The sequence below is a fragment of the Micropterus dolomieu genome, linkage group LG08 (genome assembly GCF_021292245.1).
Source record: "Micropterus dolomieu isolate WLL.071019.BEF.003 ecotype Adirondacks linkage group LG08, ASM2129224v1, whole genome shotgun sequence".
NCBI classification, from domain to species: domain Eukaryota; kingdom Metazoa; phylum Chordata; class Actinopteri; order Centrarchiformes; family Centrarchidae; genus Micropterus; species Micropterus dolomieu.
Window position 1 is genome coordinate 20,429,322 of NC_060157.1, and position 13,727 is coordinate 20,443,048.

Genomic DNA, 13,727 nt, shown 5'->3' on the forward strand with positions numbered 1-13,727 from the left:
CAAGGAACACTCTGTGGAGACATTTACAGTAAATTCTTGCATGCTTAACATGCCTCTCCTGATTAGATCTCTCTGAACTTATCGGCAGAAACCACCGTGAAGCAGCAAAAATGAAATATTTCTAGTTAATGTTCAGTGTTGTCAGACCTCCCAAAGTGGCCCAACAAGACCGGGTGACTGTGTAGCTTGTGCCATGTGACCACAAACAAGCAATCAGATCAGATCAGGAAATTTGATTGAAGTGTATCTCATCTCAGCTCATTTGAGAATAACCACATTTGATCCTACATAATAGAAAGAGAGTGTCATTAACTGACCGGCAATTTAATGACAGCAAAATGAAGTCAAAATTACTATTGTGGACAACTTTGAGTCATTAAATGCCACTTCAGCTTCCTCTGCTCTCCAGCTACCAGCTCTCAGCACCACGTTTTGGCGAGGCAGACGGGATTTTAATGCCACTGGAGAGACTCGGGGAGGAAGAGGGGGAGGAAGGCTTTGTGTGGCTTTGAGTGGTTTGCTGGGCCTCTTCATCTCGCTTGGCGGGTAATTACAGAATCATGGGTCAACCACGCATGTAACCACGGTTGCGTTGCACAGTAGCAGATGTGCTCATGACATTATCCAGCACCAGTGCAAAAAGGTAAATAAAAACAGATGCAGCTGGTTGCTACGGACCTTCGCCAAAGTTGCGTATACCCCTAATTGTTCCCATGTGGGCCTGCTGAGCTGGAGTTGTAAAAGGGGCGGGTATGCCCTGTTTAAGATATGCCCATGTTTCTCAACGGGAGAAATTTATGAATGGGACAAGGAGCCTCTGATGTTGATTGTGGTGATGTGTGTTTATATGTGTGTTTATGTATGTGTTGGCATTCAGTAGAGGGACAACATCACCAGTACAGTTTCCCTCATTCTCACATAATTTTCCTCTTTCTTCTGAGGAAAGAACATCACTCATGCTTGAAGGCACACTGGTCTTGATGCTTTCTTTATCAAACCATGCCTGGATGTGTGTGCGTGACACTGCACAATGTCAGGGAGGTCCCTGGTTGGGCCTGAGCCAGGCCTGCTGCAGGCCAGATGAAAAATTGAGGAAGAGGCTCGATTTCAGTGATATCCTGCCTTTGCTTGGCAACTGATTACCGTACACAGACTGCGCAGGGGCTAAGATCTGGCATGGTGTGTGACTGTGTGCGTGTCTGCAGGCTTACAGGTGTATTTGAGGCAGAGCGTGTGCAGTAATGACACACAGGTTACAGTAAGAAGAGGCCTCAGGTTGACATGATTTAGGGGCCTGTTTTGATAATTCGATAAACAATTTGATGCTTCTCAAATCTTCTGTGTTGCTTGTGTTGAGCTGTAATGTGGTCTATCCTCTTTTTTTACCACACACACACACACACACACACACACACACAAACACACACTTACACGTCTTACACTATGAAGCTCCCTGCCAACAGCGCGTGCCTCCTCTCCCTCTCTCATTAACCGCAACTGTCAGATCCTCCAGATGAGGAGCAATTAAACCACATAATAAACACTTGCCATCAATTCCTGTTTGTTGATGTTGTTGTTGTTGTTGTTGTTGATGTCGAAGAGCTGGGGGCTCCTCTCCTGCCACCTCAGTGCTAACTAGTACTTGAGTAACACACGAGAGCAGCGAGGGGAGAGTCCTTCATAACACTGAAAAGGCCTTTACCTGCTACATGTATGGCAGCACCAGGGTGATAATAAAAAAGGCACAGTGAATGTTAACAATTAGATCCTAATCAGACACAGCTCACAGAGGCTGCTCTTTTATCCCCAGGCTTCACAGAAAAGGCAAACAAAGCGCTGCAAACTGTCAAGATAAAACACTACTTGGGATTGGTAGTGTCTTAGGGCTTCTTAAAGGGCAGTAATCTTGCCGTGCGCTGCTTCCTGAGACGATGTGCTGTAAAGACTCCTGTGTTTGCTCTTGTATTGGAGTGATAAGGCCACTCCTCATCACGCCTCGCTTCTGACGAGGCTCGTCTCCTCTGATGATGAGAAGATGGGGAAGTGTTGGGGGGCAGAGAGAGCGGCCATGGCAGAAAAAGGTTCCGGATAAAAGTTGAGACCCTATTTTGAGAAACATTCTGAATTGCAGAGTTCCTTTTTTGTGTTTAATGCGCACTCCACTGATTTAGCATTGCACTCCTTTAGCATGACAGACTCGCAATGGACGTTTTTTAAAAAAAGGATCAAAATCAATGCAGCAGAACCAGAGCTATCATTTTTATTTTATGCATTCTTCCTCCTTGTCAAAACCAGGCACCTACATTACCCACAATGCAACTCAGTCACCAACGCTTTGAGATTCAGGTGTGTTATGCTAGTAGCAGCTTATGTAGTCTCGAGTCTCTAAGCAGAGATGAGCTGTCTGAAGTGGTCTGGTAATCTCACTTTTTTCTAACTTCACAACTCCAGATTTTTTAAATCACTTGAAGCGTTTTTGTTATCAGCTCTCGAGTCACAAAATATTTTATATAACCTTTTCCACATATGCACTAGTACTCCACAAGACATTTTAATAGAGTTAGGTGTATAATATTGGTTCCTCTTTCATGTACACTTGTATGATAAGAAATGTTGATGACAGCTTGACCCTGGATTTGTTCTAATGAGATGAACTCTGACTGACCTCAACAATAAGGCAAGTGTTCACTCTTGATTGTTCAGCCTGCGAAAAAAAAGGGCCTGGGATGGTTTTCCACTTAAATATGAAGGCTGGACAAAGCATTCTTAGGGATTTAAAGACAATACCCTTTCTTTCGGAGGCTATAAAAACATGTATACAGCTGTACAAGGAGTTTCCTGATCCAAAGGCAAAATAGGGTGTCAGATATTCCTATTACCAATCAGGATGGCGTGGCCTGGAAAGTAATGTACAAGATGAAACTGTGACCTGCTCAGAAAAAAGCAGAAAAAACTGATCCAATTTCCCTTTGTCTGTGGAAATATGGACGTGGCCACTTGTTTTGAAACCATATTTCCCTCAAAAACACTCTGAAAACTAAACAAAATTGACAGTGTTGGATTTATTGTCCTCTGCTCTTTTGTCTTTGGCCGCCACTGTTTGTGACTTTGCCATGGAAACGGCAAGGTTATTTATCTTTACAGACCTTTTACAATAACGTCCCTTTCCTGACAAAACAACAGAGGAAATATCAGGTCAAGCCTCTTCCCCCTTCTGATGATCAGGTCTATTCAGTCGCAGTATTTCAGATGGCTCATGCATGTTCACACGTGGACCCATGCACAGCGATGCTATTGATGAGAAACATACAGTTTATGATAAAGATTTCCGTCTTCTTAGCGTGTGTATGGTTTTTTTTAGACCTATTGTTTTTTGACGGTAAAGGAAGACGGAGGTGGTAGTTTTCTATTTATGCTCTGGATGTTGGAAAACTCAAAAAGTGGCTTCAGGCAGAAACACTAGATGGAGACAGAGAAAACTGACTCCCAGGTTGCATTTCAGGCATCAGGTCTGAAAATACAGTTCACAGTGTTTGAAACACTGGACAAGCACACTCACAAAGAAAGCAGTGAATATATTGTTTCTAGTTGTTGTTTTTTGCAAATCCACTTGAATTCTTTTAGATACATGATACACATGCATGCATGTGGCGTTTGATGTGTCACAGATTATTCAGAAGCTGGCATCTCTTGTGCATACATTTGGAAAACTTAACGAATTTTACTTGCTCTGTGTGCTGATCTTTCCTCCTCACAGGATAAATCTAATAATATACTTTTCCCAGATAAAATGTGCTTTGTGCAGTCATCTGCGAACATCTTGCAAATCCTTGTGACTTGTGTATACTCCAGTATACTCTAGCTGTCGGGTGCTGTCCCCTCTCTTACCATGGGGGAGACAAGCAATTACTCCTTTTAAGGAGCTGTTCTCATGAAAGTTGCCTGGAGTATATGCAGACTACTTCCCTCAATCCACATAAACAGTGCAGATAATAGAAAAAAATGACAATTTAGATGAGGAGGAATAGGCATGAAAGCATGAGGTGTGTAGAAAGTGCATGTCACAATTAAATTACTTAATGGGTGAAAGTCCCACGATAGATCACATGTAATTTACATCAAGAGTCACTGTAATAAAGACTTTGTAAAACTTACATTGAAATTCAATTAGAGTGTTGAATGCATAACCAAAGCCGTGAAAAATGAACTCATTGGGGGTCCCTTTTCATTACTGCCCTGAGGCAAAAGAGACCATTAATTTAATACATTCCATGTTTTTTCACATGAGCATTTTTAAGTTAGTGCACATTTCCGTCCTAATGTATCTAATACAAAGAGAGAGCCTGCCAAAGACTGCATTATACAAGCAGCAAAGAACCCCCCCCCCCACCCCCTCTCCAGTTGTTACCTTGAGTAGTCAGACCACTTTCAATCAGTCAAGCTTGAAAAACGACCTGGCCCTAAAAAAACAAAACAACAAAAGAAGAAATTATGATATTGTTTTATTGATTCATTGTGCGGTGAGTATGCCTGTACCGCAGGTGCTGCCCCTGGAACAGAGGTACGTACAATGGCACCGACTTTGACTGCAAACAGTTAAACAGCGCGTCTTAATTAAGATATTACTGTTTTATCTTAGAACAGTGGATCTGCACCCTTCAGTCAACCACAACACCAAAACAAAACAGGGACCCCTTCAGATGTCCCACCCCTAAGAGGAGTGCTAATTAAAAGACAATTTCATTAACTGTTCCAGCTTGGTAAATATAAGTTTACTAGGGGTCAATAGACTTTACAACACATAATGATTTGGAATGTAATTACTGTGTAAAGGGAGCCATGAAAATACCTTCAAAATGAAGCAAAGTTGTTTGTCAGTCCAACAATGACCCGCTGTGTCAGTCTTGGTTAACACAGTTCAGAGGGCAGGTCATGTTAGCCGCTATCAACTTGACGCACAAACAATTTATCAAGCTCCTTTGCACCTTTATACAGTACACATGGCTGCTATTTGGTGGGCGCCTGGGGAGCCACAATAAACCACAGGCTCTAATACTTTTTGTTCAGTCTTGTTGCAAACAGGTGAGGTAATTACAAGCCAGTTAATATTATCTATAACATTGATCCACTGCACAGAGATTTTGCTGAGGTGAAAAGATTTACATTTTTCCATGTTTCCACTTTTTTAATTAATAAAGATTTTCACATGTAGACATGAGTTTCAATTGTACACGTCATGGACTTGCTCAACTCATGCTTCTTTTCTCCCCCTCCTATTGTTCTTCCAGTTCTATACACACAGGCTGCTAATGAGATCAGCCCATAGAACAATGCCTCATATAGTCAACAGTTCCTTTAATGAGTGGATGCAAACAGCAGTGCATACATATTTTTTTCAGGATAAATATAAGAGTGACACTGAAGCCGGTCTGGGCGAGCCCTAGTGAAGCAGGGAAAAAAGCATGTATTATTCATTGAAAAACTGTGAACGTTAGTGCTTCTTTTCCTTGTTTCAGCACGCATTTTTCCATTTGTCTTGTGATGCTAAATTTTTAACGTTTTCCCCACATCGCATTGATGTTGCATATAATTAGTGACTTTACAGCAAAATCACTTCTGACACCGCAGTGTTCACAAATTAGAATACTTCAGATAGGGCAGATTCAGCTGGGAGAATGGGGCTGGGAGAAGTATGAGAGTAGTCTAAATATTATATGCACTGCCCCGGAAAAGTGACAAAATCATTTGAATTAACAGAAAAGATGCGAAAGTTAATTGGAAAACTCTTGGTTTATTTATATACGTTTAGAAAACTCATCATGTTTTCAAGAGCAGGATGTGCCCTCCACACACGGCACTGTATCTTACGCAGAAAAAGAGCAGGAAACACTGAAGTGCATATTTGATTTATTTATTTTCACCCAGACGGATACTCAGAGCTTTATACAGATTTTGCCATTTGGAGGTTGAAATAATGGATGGGGCGCTCATCCATTTTTAATTCCTCCATGTTGTGTGAAGGGTAAACATGCTGTTTGAGATGTCTTTTCTCTGCTGAACTGTGTTTTCTCATTATGAGTCTGTATACAGGGAGCAAAAACTAGTCACGAAAGTACTTAAAGTGTATTGCAACAAGTCATTGAGGGTGCCTTTCCAATCATGCTTATTCCCAAAAGCGACTCATTTCTGAAGAGCAAAAAAAAAGAAAATTTGCTTCCATAGGTGCTCCTTGTCACATTTTATGTATATGTGTACAAATTCAATGATGGTTGTGATTTCCCTTTAATTAATTCGTAGTGTTCAGTGATCTAAGGACAGGGATCTTTGTTGACAGACCATCCACCCATGGGAAGTTATTCTGCGTGTAATACAGTGCAGCAGCTCTCAGTTTGGACCCAGACACCAGCCCACAGATCCGCTGATAATTTGAAATCATTTTTAATAAGTCGTAATTACACAGAGGGTCTGATTGTGCTCTGCAGCCCTTGAAAATGAAATATGTTACATTGGGGCCTGATGGTAAAGGATATTGCTTGCCGTTCATACATAATTGAGCGATCTTGAATGTCAAACCAGTGGGAGAAAATGCAACAGAAGCAACAGTACACCTCACCACAAAGCTACACAGCATCCTTTCCACTCTGAGCCAGCCAGCAGAGAGGAACATGTGTTATGTGGTGTACCAAAGTGCCCGAAGGAGGTGTACATTGACAGGTTTTGTATTCAAGACTGCTTCCCCAAACTGCTGCTCTTTAAGTAACTGCTGCATTTTTTTCTCCAGGGATCTTAAAAAGAGGAAAGCCTCCTTTTTAAGATCAAACCACGTCAAAATTATGTGCTTTCCTGAACTTTTAAGTGAACTGAAAAAGAATATTATTGCATTTGAATTAGAAGAGAAGCTTAGATGATCAGGGACGTAAACGTCTATTGCCTCTTTCTTCCGGTCACTTTCCCTCTGATGCAGGGTGGAAGTCTGGGAGGAGGAAGAGAGTTGTCTGTAAGCAGATAACCTGACTTAAATGAAATACACAAGAGCTCGGGGATGGAAGCTTTTTATTTCCTCCTCCTCTTTATAGATAAATGACTTGCTGTCTCCTGAGCAAAGAGCCATCTTTATATTTTTGACGTTTTTCGTGTTTAATGTGTTGTATATCTTATACGGCCTATCTTTATGCTCTGCCTTTTTGCATTTTCTTTTAAAGCTCAAATGCAGTTATTGATGCCCGGCCTCTAGTACATTATGCATTATTTGTTAGTAAGTACCATTTTTGCATATTGACGGTAACAAGAAAATGCACGTATGGAAATTCTAATATAAATTGACTTATATGTATAGGCTTAGACTCTGCTCACTAAGCTCTTTTGCAAATAATATATAGTTCTTCATGCTGCTAATCCAAGCAGCAGTCTTAAAGACTGCCGGCTCAAAGGAGAGGGAAAAAAACAACCTGTACCTTTAGCTTTTAAAGACCTTTATCTTATATTAAAGGAATGACAGATTGTGCCTCTTTCTAGGGCTTTCATGCTTTGTTTCAAGAGGCCTGGGAAGGATGGGGATGCATGAGGAGACGAAGGGTGATATTGATAAGGATGGAAGGTGCAGAGGAGTGTACTCCAGTGTAATGCAGCTTTATGATGCCCTTTTTCATTTAGCATGAATGGTTTTTATGATTCCATTTCTTGGGTGAACAGGGATGAAAGAGGACTGAGGGGTTGAAGCAGAAAGAGGACACATCGGGACCATTGAAAAACGTTCGCCATCTTCATCGCCAACACAATCAAACCCTTTCACTCAAACTGTCTCAACTAACCTCAATCACTGAATGTCTAAAATTGATATTCAGGCCAGAATGTGAATGAATTTGGCTGTGAACTGAATGTGTTTCCCTCCAAATGGCTTCCTCTCCTACAGCCTGGCTGATTAGAAGCTGCTACAGCTGCTCTCAAAGTATTCACCCCTCATTAACAATTTGCACATTTACACAGTTATTACCTTATTATCAGATTTTATTTTTCTGGAATCTTTGAAATGTTGAAAAAAATTAATTTTCTGTCAAAGCATTACATTCATCCAACTGGGCACTTATTCACACTCTTTAGCACTGTTTCCACTTCTGAGCACAATTTACTTACAAATGTATTTCTTTCCTCATTCTTACTGAAAAATACACAACCTTACTGTCAGCTGGTTCAGTATATTTTAATTGATCTCACCAACATTTGAAGTTACAGCATAATATGGATTCACCTAATTTCCCAATCCCTTCTAAAATAAATCATCATCTTTTTATCACCTCAGTAAATACCAAAAAAAAAAAATGCTGTTGTCTTTGTTAGCGAATAAAACAAAAAAAGTAAAATACAGTAAAATCTATAGTGATGAATCCCAGTGAAAGTGACAGAAGTATTCAGATCCTTTACTAAAGTAAGTATCAATACCACAGTGTAAAATTACTCCATTTGGAAATGTGTGTAAGAGTCACAAAAGAAGAAAGACTGCTGTGCTTTAAAATCAACAAAAATGTCACCTTATTCTGGAAAACCTTGATCAAAATTATCCCACCACACCAAAAATAATCAAACTTTTAGGACTCAGTAACACAAATTACTTAATAAGATGAAGATTTTTGTTCGCAGTAGTGGAGCGGCACAGTATAAAGTAGCAGAAAATGAAAATCCTCAAATAAAGTGACTCAAGATTGTGCTTAAGTACAGCATTTGAGCAAATGTACTGTAAATGGAACAGTTACTTTCCACCATTGTTGATTCTTCAGATAAATAAAATTAGGATTTGAATTTATCATACAAGTGAAAAAGAGGTTGCTCTCTTTTAATTGTGTTTTCTTTATTTTGTTGGACATCTGTCTGTCTAATGCTCACTCAGATAACTTGCAGTCCAAAGCAAGTGTGTTGGAGTTTCCTTTTCCTCTACACATGTTTGCCAGCACTTTGTATTAGCTCTATAGTAGAGAAAAAAAAAGAGAAAAAAAAAGGACATGAACTTTTTATGGACTGTGCTGTCGTAGCAAGTTAGGTTTATGATGATTTTGTCATTTTATGAACTTCAATAGGCTTATTACTGCCATGGTATTTGAATTAAATCGCATATAGGATCGTCTCTTATGTTCAAAAGTAATAAAATATCAGTAAAGGTTGGTGAAACTATAAACAAACTTCTAATTTTACATCACATGGATACATGACTGTATGCTGACTGGGACACGCTGTTTCATCCATTTGCATTGAGTTTAAGCAGAACAGCTGATACGTTTCTAAATAGGGAAATTTGTAATATTGCAGATGTACTTATCATCTGATAAACTCATATAGATCCTTTCACTCTGGATGTGAGCGGACCTCAGCGTTGAAACGGAGACCTGAAAAGGTTTGTAAAACATATTAGAAGAATGCTTTGGATGGACGACTTCCTTGATCCTTACTTACTCATCTCCGCTCTGTGATCCCGATACAGATACTAGTGTTTAAAGCATCCACTTCCCAGGAACAGGGCATCATTTTTCTGTCTCTCAATAAGGTTTTGTGGTTTTATCCTCTCTGTCTCAGGCACATAAAGGCTTTATAAGGGTGCTTACAGACAGACTCGAGCAGAATCAGGCTTTTTGAATCTGTTTAAATGATTTTAAAGGCGGGGCAGAAGGCTATGATTCTCTGATTTATTGCTTCCCCCTCTTAGTTCAGATTGATGTTTTGCTTTTTCATGCCTTCCTGCTTTTATGGCATCATCTTGTGTCCAGAGATGTGGCTCCTCCAATAAAGAGCCTTTTAACTTTGCGCACATTTCTATAAAAAACAAAAGGATGAGAAACTGTTTTGAAAGCGTATGGAAATTCATTATTATTTAACAATAATCCTACATGTGTGCAGAAAAGCATGTGTGATATGAATGAGAAATGTTGCAATTCCAATACAACACAATATGAAAAGAAAAGACATCGGTATTTTATTACTGGCAGGATATTTATAATTCTCCTTGAGGCTTTCAGCAAGGGACAGCCAATCACATGTTATTTTATGCTGCTGTATTAAGACTCATGCAACAAGAAAATCCTCTGAACCTCAGCGTCCTCATGTCATAAGTGTCACATTGGGCTGTTGTCTAAACAAAGACATGGCCTGGAAACAAGAAGGAGTTAGGGGGACAGGTTAGGCACAACAAGAGACATCCATTTTAATTAAATGTTACACAGTCCCACTCCCAGGCCTTAATACAAGTAGGCTTATTGCAAAGATCTCATTTAGGACAAACAAGATGACTGCATCTTTCTCTAACTATCACCCACAGTCGAGGAGCGCCCTGTGATACAGGGCTGTAAAATGACTGATGTTTGTAAAATGCGACATTTCTGCCTAGTAAGCACTTCCACAGGGACGCTCCTGAGTTTTTATGTGCGGGTTCATAAACTCCCAGACTAATGCACCCTGACACACTGTTTTGATATCATTACAGCATTATACTCATCCTTTTTTGAGTGAAAAAACGCAAGTACTTAGAAAGTCGAAATTCATAAATAAATTTATGTCAAACTGCACTTAATATTGATTTTGTTAGTGTACAGATTCAATAATAAGGTACCGAGTGCATGAATATTTAAATATAATCTTCATTTCTGCATCTCCTAATGGCCTTTTCTCTTCTACACTCAATTTAAACACAATTTTGAAACTATAATGTATTGAAAATGACTGGAATTCAACAATAAATCATTGCTGGGATACTGTGGGCCTTTTATAAGATAGTCCAGTATTAGTCTCCAGGGAGATCCGCACAATTAGATTTGTGTTTTTTAAACTAGCCAATTATCATTCCAACTATCATTTCACCAGAAAGTGTTGTCTCCCCTTTTCCAATTTCAATGCAGATCCAATCCGATGGAGGAAATGGACTGCAGACTAACCAGAGACGTCAAAGGTCAAATTGCAGGCAGTGAAGTACAACCTCAGTGCACCACAGAGCATGCAAATGATTCCCACAATGTTACTTTGTTTTCACTGTTTGCTGGAAACTCAGCAACCTACATAAACTCAGTTATTGTTAACAGCTAATGGATAAAAGTAAAAGAAGAAGAGTGATGTGTCGTTCAAGGCAGCAGTCCAAGCTAGCGTAAACGAATGAACAAAACCCTCTAATAGGCATGTGGAGCCATAGCGTGCGATCCATATGATGGCTATCAATAATTCATTCTTGGCTTTGGTCTTTTGGGAGACATTAAGGTAATATGAAGAGCAGTCAGGCCCAATGGTTTGCAAATCCTTTTTAAGCAGCATACATGGTATCATTTACCTGATTTTTACCTGAAGTAGCAACTTTATTGTCAGTCTAACTGTTTTAGATAAGCACAATCAAAGACCCTTGCGTATGACTTTATTTGAAAGATTAGAGGCTGGATAGCAATATCAAAACAATCTTGCTCATATTGCTTACTTCTCTTTTATTGGTGCAACGTGGTAAAACATAAAAGGTGTCATTAAAGATAACAGAGAAGAAATAAAACCATAACAAGTATTTGCAGCAGCACACACATCATTTAAAAAGGCAAGACAAAATCAGATAGAGTTGGATTTTTCTACAAAAGTCATTTTTAAACAGGTTTGACTGGGACAAAACGTAGCTCATATGGGCTTCACACTCTGCCATATTGACAGCTGCTAATCGTTTGTTGTTGGAACTTCCTCTGTGAGCATCATCGCCCCGGCCCATGTGGTTCTGGTTCCTCAGTCACACTTTGTTGTCTCTGCTCGCCCTCAGAAAATGCACTACTTCAGCATTAATAATTGGCTTTTCAGAGGCAATATGATTTGTCCCCCGCATTTGGAAGGCCATATGGATGTGATTTGTTTTGGAGAAACAGGCTTCCATTCACACACAAACACACACAAACGGTCAATTGATCTCATATGATAAAAGTTAACTGAGGATTAGCAGACTTTAATCATGAGCCGAGTGGAAGTTTATTCCTGAAGATGGTTTTCTGAGTGGTATCAACACAGAATGTCTCTGCGACACATGGAGAGTTTGCTGTCATTTCTAGATCCCACCTTGTTTTCCCTGAATGTCGATGGAGTGTATATACAGTGTAGATTCAAAGCAGTTTGACTCCTCAGCTCAGTGATTAGCTTACACACACCGTATTATGTAAAGGTGGCCCGGCAGTGGCGGCTAATGGCCTCCCTGTCTCTATAAGTTATGGATGTAGCCTTTTGTGCTGCAGGGTCGCACATAAAGGCCCCTCTTTTTAATTCACAGTCACCCATGGTCAGTCTAAATGGCTGACAGTAGAATTGGAGTCCCACGTTTATTCCAGTACACACACACACACACACACACACACACACACACACACACACAGACACACACACACACACTGTGTTTCAGAAATGGCTATTAACGTTTAGAGCTATCTGACTGAATGTACTTGTTTTGCTTCTACATGAAAATTCTCCCTATGAGATTACTAGAGAACATTTCCTGAAAATACATTTCAGAATACAAAATGAGGAGCATGTGTAAAGGTTTAACTGATGATGTCCTAGTTGCTCGTAAGAAACTGACAGTAGCCTACTTTTCACATCAGTCTTAGCATTACCAGTATTTTCTCCTGCATTTCTCTTTTATTATGTTTTCATTTGCATTCACCCGTTGAAATTAAAGACTGTGCATTAAACTTTATGATTTCTTGTGTAAATTATAAGGAGATTTGTAAGATATCGAGAGTAAATATGCTAAGAGCTTGTGCTAGTTGAAGAAAAAGGAGACTTTTTTATAGGTTTTCCACACTAAAGCATGCTAATAAAGTAGCAAAATCTGGGCAGTTTAACATAAATGTGCCATGCGGTGTGGTACTGCATGTACACCTGGCAACCATGGTTAGCAATATGTCTAATTCAAGCTTCATAACATAAAAGCCATAAAAGCTTGGCCTGGCAGCCTTTCATGTTAATTGCGACTGTTCCTTAAAACAAAGCTTGTCTTTGCAGCCTAACGCTGATTACAAAATGTTGCAAAATCCTGATCTGTGCATTTCTAAACAGCACACCATATTCCCCCCCCCCCCCCCCCCCCCCTGAGTAGATTATTAAAAATTGATCATTCTTTGTAATAGCTTCATTTCTGTCGGTTTTCATATTTTAATCCTGTTTTAAAGAAAACACAATGCATTAATCAAATATGACAGAACATACTCTTAATGTAATCATGCAGGGGAATATGAATTGCAAATGCCTCAGCCACCCCCCACTCCATCCCAAATGTACTTCCATTAATGTTACAAAATAAAATAATCATGACCATTTTAAATAGAAATCAACTACATGGAATGCGACGGAATATTTTAAAATTGGGTTTGTGTGAAATGGCAAAATGCGGCGGCTTTACATCAAAAGCCAGCAGTGTAATGCTGTGAACAAGAGCTGGTGCCCTGGGACAGCGACTCAAGACAAATGCGAGACGACACACGCTTCGCCAAGCCCCATTTCCTCACTGATCGAGATGGAACACAAGTTTTCTGTGTCAAGAACAAAGATTCTTCTTAGCTGAGATGATTCTTGACTAATGGTACATCATCACTTCGTACACTGTCCTTGTTGACCAGATTGACAGGTTGAGCCCAGGAGCCCTGGATGTTTAAGAGTGCACTGCAGAGATTACATGTCTCTCCACTCACAAAGGATGTTTAAGAAATTTAAATTACGAGATAAGAGATACCATC